General features: G+C 41.7%; 1 non-coding gene across 1 annotated transcript; it reads left to right on the plus strand.

Moving 5' to 3' along the window:
* The first annotated feature begins 8203 nt into the window (after window positions 1-8203).
* trnas-gcu (transfer RNA serine (anticodon GCU)) lies at window positions 8204-8285 on the plus strand. The gene has a single exon. It is a non-coding gene; the product is annotated as a tRNA-Ser (tRNA).
* Window positions 8286-8663: the final 378 nt, after the last annotated feature.

Below are 8663 nucleotides of genomic sequence, written 5' to 3' on the forward strand. Positions count from 1 at the left end.
AACAAGTGTTTCATCCTTAATGGTAAAAAAGAAAAGTGTTTGTACTCTAATATATGAAATAAAATGGCGGAGACACACTGAGTACACTTCTGTTCCACAGTCTATAAGGATCCCCAAACTTCATGTAGTGTGGAAAAATATATACACCCTCCGTGACTCTGTTACTTAAGGTTTAAACATTATTATTTTGTGATGGCAGCAAGACAAAACGGTTGTGCATTTGGTATCTGGTGATTTTAGAATTAGGCCCCAAATGTCAACTATGTTTTGTGTATGGCTTTGTCAGGCAAAGATCACGATGGAATGGAAAGAGTATACAAGAGTAATTGGGGTGATCTAATGCTTAGGACTTGTACAGTACTTCAACTCGGGAACGTCCCACCATGGCGTTCAGAGAGGCATTATCTAAAGGTACACGTATATATAATATAGATCAGATCTATATTAGAAGGCGGTGTGGTATAAAGTGAATCAGCAATAAAGTTCCCAGCTTGAGTTGTTTTGTTTGCGTGTAAAGTATGAAGACAGAGGATATTTCACTGAGATTATGTTAATGAAAAGGCTGTGCCTATTGTACAGGATTGTTGTGATTGTCGTGCAGCTCTTGTAAGATGCGGTAAGGAAATTTGTGAAATACAAACACAAAGAAGTGGTGGTTGCTTCGGATTAAGAAGAAAAAAACCTGCCAAATTGATACGAGTGTAATATAAACAAATGTTTGTGATGCCTGTGAAAGTCTTTCAAAAGTGAATCTGTAGGTAGTTTCCCTTCTGAAGACTGGAGCGAGTAAACAGTCCTCAGGCACTACAGAGTTTTTGTGGAGTGTGTGTACATTTTTGGACCAAGTGTGCCCTCTAGTAGCTGACGGGTTTCTCCCTTTCTCAGATTGTTTGCAGGTCCTCCGGTGTAAACTATAACACGTTAAAGACTTAACGATCCTTGCTATTCAGTAGACGTGTGCCAATAATCAATTCCTCAACGTATCACACTGTTTAACACGCACAACAAAAAAAAAAAATCAATGAGTGTTGTTTTTGTACTTGGGAGCAGCAGGCGAGTCGTGGGTGGCAGGTGCGTTGTGCGTAAGCAGAGGGCTTGAGGGTGTAGATGGATCCAAAATGGTGGCTGAGTTTTCTGTATTATTAGGGAGCTCATCATAGTCAGGTTCTCTGGATTGGACAGGAGCACATTTCAGCAGGTGAGGACGCTACGCTGAAGGTGATCTGTGTACAGGAGCAGTAAGGAGGGATAGATGTTGCAGAGGGATAGATTCCGCCAGTTTCTTATCGATGGAGGAATTCGAGGACGATGCACGAGTCGCTCTGTAGAAGTGCTCATCTCTTTGACCTGATTTTCCTGCATTGTAGGGAGCCGTGGTGGATGCGATGGTGTATTTGGAAGTACAAGATTTAGATTTTCCTGGTTCAGAAGCTGTATGTCCAATATCTGACTAGGTTTAGACTCGCCAGGTAGCGCATAGGGGTTAGTAATGAGGGCTAGGTTTTTCTTCAGGCTCCCTCTCTTCTTCCTGAGGTTCGGCTCGGACTTCTCCTCAGGGACCGATGGGTACTGGACCATAATGGTGCGTTTCTGGCGGAGGTCTTGGTGTGTATGAGGCTCGGTGGCCATGATGGTGCGAGCACTGTGCATTCTCTGAGGGAGTTTGGGGCCGGGCTCGCCGCGCTGCTTCTTCCAGCGCTTCAGCTGCGTGCGTTGCTCACGTTCCACGTCCTGTGCCGATACCTGCAACTCCAGAACCTACAGCAAAAATCAACAGTCACAAAAACGTACTGGAATAGAATGTCATTCTACTGTACTTACTTTGTACTTACTTTGTAAGTACTTTGCACTTGTAAAGTACAAACTCTGAGACAAACTATTCATGCATTAGTGCTGCTCCAGCTTTTTAGTGTCCATCACACTTTTGTGTGAAAGCATCGCTGTGTGCACCATTAATCCAGAGTCTGTGATTAGATTATCCACATCATGTTCAAATAAATATTTCTGTAGGAAACGCTTTAGAGCAGGGAAGCCTTACTGTGGTCCTGTAAGACTACAGTCCAGTACAGTTTGGGAATTTTCCTGAATCACACCCGATTTAAGTCCTCGGGTCATTAGGTAGGAGTGTTAGATGAGAAATCATCACACTGTGCATGATCACAGGAATTCAGGACCAGAGCCAGGCTCCCCTGATTTATAAATTAATTGTTGATGACCTTAAAGTGATTCCCAGTGAAGATTTATCATCTTTTTACAAGCATCCTTTTCACATTTAAGAAGAATAGAAATTGCAGGGATTTGTACATTTGTGCTCTGCATTTCTTTCAGAGACGTGGGACTGAATTGTTGTGTATATAGGCAGTTTTTTTGTGCTCTGAAATTGAGCAGGACTTTTGAGAAGATAGCTGCTCATGGTTTAATTCACTTTTAAAAAGGGACTGACAATATGAAGTGAGTGTACGTCTATCAAAAGGTGGTTGTGTTGAAGAAACGTTGTTGACCAATCTTTGCTAACTTGCTCTGTCTGTGTGTGTTTACTGGTACAACAGTGGTAGCCGATTTTCAGAGCCGAGCTTACAGTAACGAAGGCGCTCAAGTGTACTTGTTTGGAAGATGTAGAAACTCAAGTCTTACATGTTAGCACAAACATGTCTTTTTCCTTTATTAGGGAATTTGTGCTTTTGGACATTTTTGAAAGATATCGTGCTTGTGAAATGTGCTTTGGTTGTTATTCATGTTCAACTGGTTGTATCTCCTGTCAACTCTCTCCAGCCTGGGCATCACTGGAACGGTTCTGCACTGGGTGGAATCCTATCTCTCTGACAGATCCTTCAAGGTATCATGGAGGGGAGGTATTTCTGAAACTCAGCAACTCACAACTGGCATTCCACAGGGGTCAGTTCTGGGTCCACTCCTCTTTTCTATCTACACCACATCTCTAGGGCAGGTGAGTGAGTCTCATGGCTTCTCATATCATTGCTATGCTGATGACACCCAGCTCCATTTGTCCTTCCAGCCTCACGATCCATCTGTCTCTGCACGCATCTCTGCTTGCCTTTCAGACATCTCGGTCTGGATGAAGGAAAACCATCTTAAACTTAACCTGGCAAAATCTGAGCTTCTCGTGATCCCGGCCTGTCCCTCAATCAACCACAACCTCACTGTACAGCTCGGCTCACTCACACTCATGCCAACCAGGACGGCCAGGAACCTTGGGGTGATTCTTGATAATGGCTTGACATTTGCAGACCATATCTCAGCAACTGCAAGGTCCTGTAGGTTCATCCTTTACAACATCAAGAAAATCCGACCCTACATCACCAAACAGGCTACACAGATTCTAGTCCAGGCTCTTGTTATCTCTAAACTGGACTACTGCAACTCACTGCTTTCAGGCCTCCCAGCCAGCTCCATCAAACCCCTTGAGATGATTCAGAATGCTGCAACATGCCTCGTCTTCAACCAGCCCAAGAGAACCCATGTCACACCCATCTTCATCTCCCTCAACTGGTATCCTGAAGCTGCCCACATCAAGTTCAAGGCCTTGATGCTCACCTACAAGACCTTGTCAGGAACAGCACCCTCCTACCTCAACTCTCTCCTGAAGGCCTACGTTCCCTCTCGCAATCTGCGATCGATTAGCGACCGACATTTAGCAGTTCCGAGTCAGCGTGGCGCAAGGTCCCTTTCCAGAACTTTCACACTAACTGTTCCTCAGTGGTGGAATGCACTTCCAATATCAATCCGGAGCGCAGAACCTCTCCCCATCTTCAAAAAAGAGCTAAAGACCCACCTCTTCAATGAACACCTAACAAACTCATATAACAAAGTCAATATAAAAAAAATTTATTAATTTAAAAAAAAAATTGCACTTACACCTCTAATCTGCACTTTGCTTCTTCTGTAATTCAATTAATGGATCTCGTATGGTAGCACTTATTGTATTGTTCTCGGCTTGATATATCGCTTTGCTTGTATCTTTCTCATTTGTAAGTCGCTTTGGATAAAAGCGTCTGCTAAGTGCATAAATGTAAATGTAATGTATCGGTGTATCTTTATGTACACTTGTAGCAGTGCAGCTACAGTATAATAGATTTCGTTAGCAGTCATATCAATGGTCATATGAAGTGTTTGGGCTTAGATTTGGGTCTGTTTGAATCATTTACACTCTGTGGCACCTTTTTACGGTTTTGCTGTATGGGCTGTGTTCCAATTGATCTGTGTTTGATCATTTCCTCCCTTCGCTCAAACGTTGTGTTTGAGAAGGCCTTCTTAGTTGAACGGTTGTTTTCCTCAGCTCTGGATTTAGCTGTAGGGCCCAGAGGTTTTTGGAGTTTGAAGAGGAGGCAATAAAAGATTTGGAACACAGCCCTGTTTTCCTTTCCGAGGTTCCCCGGCTTTTTTCCGTCACCCGTCACCTCCTAGCCGAGCTCAATTCTGCTGCAGCTTTTTAGCCACAAGCTGCTGGTGCTTGACTTCTGAGGCCTTATCCTGTTAAGCGGCTGCACTATGGCAAAAAGGAGAGTTCAGTATGCTGACTGTATGAGCTTCAGTTGAATGTGTATGTGGACGAACTCTTGGTAGGACAGTCCAGTATATTACAGACGAACACAGACGAAAACATCCACAAGGCTTCTACTAAATATTGTTGAATGTCTGCTCGTATGCAACTCTCCAACAATGTCACGTCCTATCGAGAGTTTCAGTCGATGTTTATAATCTAACCCAATGGGATTTGTTTACTCTGGTGTAATTTTCTTGACCACTTTAACGCAGCATCTCTGGTGTTACTTTCGTCAAAAATGTAGAACACCAGAGACGAGGCAATGACGACGTGATCTCGTTCCTTCGTGTGTTTTTGCCTCAGCTTCTGGCGACTGTTCAGACTCGGTTTGTACGTTCAACAAATGCCTTGAACGTACATTTTCAACAATCCGTTTAAATCGACTGGTCCATTTCCGCTGCACGGTGGATTTGAAGGGTGCACTGTGATCAGTGTGGCGACGTCTGGGAATCGAGTTACTGAAAAGGCCACGAGTTGGAGGTTACATTTAGTTTCTAAGGACATCTGGGCTCTTGGTGTCTTTTGGATAGGAACTGCAAAACTTTTTCTATAAGGGTGAAAACAGATGCATGCTTAGATTCTTCAGCTGTAGACAGTTTATCTTGCTTACTGCACTGACGTATGAAGTTTGGATGGGGTTCTGTAGAAAGACATTAACATGAAGAGGGGGAGAAAAAAAAAAAAAAAAAAACATGACAAAGTGAATTTGTCTTGGATTGTTTTATATATTTTTTTCCATTGGGATGTCAAAAGCTTCTTCAACTTGGCCACAAATCTAACATTATCAAGTATTGCCCCAAAATACCTCTATGGTAGATAGATGTGCTCACTGATCACTTGTACATGTGCTCATTCATACAATTATCCAATCAGCCAATCATACGGCAACACCACAATGTACAACATCAAGCAGGATCAGATGAAGAGCTTCAGTCAATATTCACATCAAACACCAGAATGTAATCCAGTGATTTTATCCGTGGCATGGTTGTAGATTCTAAATGGTCTGGTTTGAGTATTCCAGAAACTGCGGCTCTCCTAGGATTTCCACACACACATACTTGTGTGAAAAACATCCGGTAAGTGGCAGTTCTCGGGGTGGAAACACCTTGTTGACGAAAGGAGAATGGCCAGACTGGGTCCAGTTAATAGTACGGCCATGGTAACGTCAAATCACCTCTCTTTACATACATGGTGAGCAGAAAAGCATCTCAGGATGCACAGCATGCCAAACCTTGAGAACAGTAGAAAACCTCATTGGATTCCACCCGTGTCACCCAATAACAGGAATGTGAGGCTACACAGACTGGAAAAAGAGCCGGTTATTCGAATCTTCAATAGTCCCGTTTCGGTGAACCCCATACGTCGTGCTGATGTTACAAAAAAAGACATGCTTTCAAAAAAAGACATGAAAAGTTTTTCAGTGTTCATTAAATCAGAGATTCCATCGATCTTACACAGGGTCACCCTGGAGTCTATCTCAGGGGACTCGGGGCACAAGGCGGGGGCCGTCGTGTACGAGGTGTAAGCCCATCATACACCTGTTCACACACTACGGACAATTTACAACGCATGTCTTTGGACTAGGGGAGGAAACCAGAGTACAACCTGGGGGTGTGAAGCAAAGAAGCTAACTGCAAAGCCACTGCGCCGACCCTGATACTGCATTTTTATTACAGCCTCTCTTTAAACTTGATTTTGCCCATTTTCTAAAATGTAAAAGCGTAAATACAAAAACGTTTATAGGATTATAAAGGATTACTGACTGGTTTAACTGCAGTTAATATTTTTGCAGTCTTCTTTGAGGGTTACACATTTGGCTCCCTTAAACAGTATGAATCTCCCCATGCTCTTCAGCAAAAAAAACTAAACAAAAAAACCAAAATAAAAACCCCTTTATCCAGCACAACACGTGAAGAAACCAGTAACTTCTGGGTCACAGTCAATCGAAAAAAAAAATGTTCAAATGAAACCTGGACATTTGACTCGTTTTCTAATCGCTTATTTTAAACTTGAGCGTGAGATTGAAAGAACGGAAAACGACTTGTTTTTTTTCTCCTCTGTTTCGTTTTGTATCTGTAAATGAATAGTAAAATAAGCCATTTTTCCATTTTCAGATAATTGGATAATTGAATATGAAAAGAACAAATGATATGATACACGGATTCTATTAATTCAATGGTGTCGAAATTTCATTTCCAAATTCAATGGATTTTCACATTCAGATCTTTGTCTCTGTTTTGCTTCCCTATCAGTAACGACACTTTTCATTACCAGTTTGATTTATTCAAACGATACAATTATTGTTCAATTATTATTGTTCAATTGTTCAATTATTACAATTATTATTCAAAAGTCCACGAGGCAGGAAAGCCGTACAACTCAAAATTTTAACACCTTCATACAAAAACATGACAAATTGACTGTTTATTCAGTGCTTCCATATATTAGCAAGGTGAAAGGCAGGTGTGTGAGAAATGAATAATACTGACATAACTATCACGCTTCAGTGTGATGACAGAGCGGACATAAAATGGAAAGTGAAGCCTGTTTGAGTGTTACAAGTACAAAGTGGGTCAGACATTATGGTACTGAGTATCAGGTTGATGTGTCCATATGCACTGGATGTACCTATGATCACCCTGTGTTCAAAAAGATCTGTGAGATAATAATATATGAAGAGAGTGCTTTCATTATTTCCTGCAATGTAAAAATGATGTACTATGATGACCACTTCAGTGAATACTGTGTAGAAGATAACCAAATGGATGAGTTTTCTGTCATCTCTGTGAATTAACTGACACACTTTAGGCCATTTGATCAGCAGTGCTCTAATGAGAATAATCAAAGAGAGTACATAGTGCCCAATTGTTATATTTAGAAAGACTTGACCTGAGGGGTCAGTAATGTTAACGCCCTTGAAAAAAGAAAACTATTATAAAGCAACCAACTTGTTTTTTTTTCTTTATTTGCCTTTTAGATTTGTAATCATTTAAATGTTATTTTAATTGTGCAGTAGCATATTAACACTTTATAGTGTTAGAGGCAACTCATTTAATAGTACGCAATTACCACTATGAGATTTAATGAATTACTCCTATGAGAATTAATTTCTAACACTACACACTGGTGTTGAGAAACTAACACTTGAGTAGTGTTCAATTTCAACTATACAAAGAGTTGATGTGAACTCTATTAAAGTGTTAAAGTGACACTGTGGAGTGTGGACCCCTCCGGACACTTTAAAAGTGTTGAAATGAAACTCCAATAGAGTGGAATTGTTTCTGTGGATTTTGCTGTGTTTATTTTGTGTAGATTATTATGTGTGGATTTTGGTATTTTAAAATGTTAAAGTACACACCCTGATTTCCATTATAATAACATTATTAATGTATTTCTAATGTTACTAGACATGTCATTCTCAACACTGCTCCTAGATAACTTAGTGTTCCCTAGGTGGCCTCATCTATTTCACTTCGAGGATATCCACAAATAGGGAAGAACATTACCTTTATCTTTGTAATGTATACAATAATGATCATGAACGGGTTAAAAAGGGGACACAGTAATATAAACCATGTAATATTTCTTACCCCACTCGGGCCTAACTACAAATTGTCGTTCCCGGCGTGGGCCTTGGACGAGGTGGCCGAGAGGTTAAGGCGATGGACTGCTAATCCGTTGTGCTCTGCACGCGTGGGTTCGAATCCCATCCTCGTCACAAAAACTTGTCACTTTGCCTCCTCTTTCCAGCAATGTCTGCCTTTGTTGCAGTCTGTCTCGCACCTGCAAGGCCTACAAACGGGAAGCTTTGTACAGGCCCCTGAGCTAGCACCAGAGAGGATGGAGAAATGTGAAAAGCTAGCACTGTGGCTACGTGAGGTGTATTTCAATGCTTTTTGGCCACAGCTGCTGTAAGGCTCTTGCGTCTCTGGAGATCCGTCAACGCAGAACGCATTCCGCAGTCCAGACGACAGGGGCAAAGAACCTGCACCGAAACCTCCTCTTTGCTCCACACACCGGGATGTAATTTCATACGCGTGAGCTATGTCAGCAAGAGGTTAAGGTGATGAACTGCCAATCCGCTGTGCACAGCCCA

Source organism: Ictalurus punctatus, unplaced genomic scaffold (assembly GCF_001660625.3).
Source record: "Ictalurus punctatus breed USDA103 unplaced genomic scaffold, Coco_2.0 Super-Scaffold_100, whole genome shotgun sequence".
Classification (NCBI taxonomy): Eukaryota; Metazoa; Chordata; class Actinopteri; order Siluriformes; family Ictaluridae; genus Ictalurus; species Ictalurus punctatus.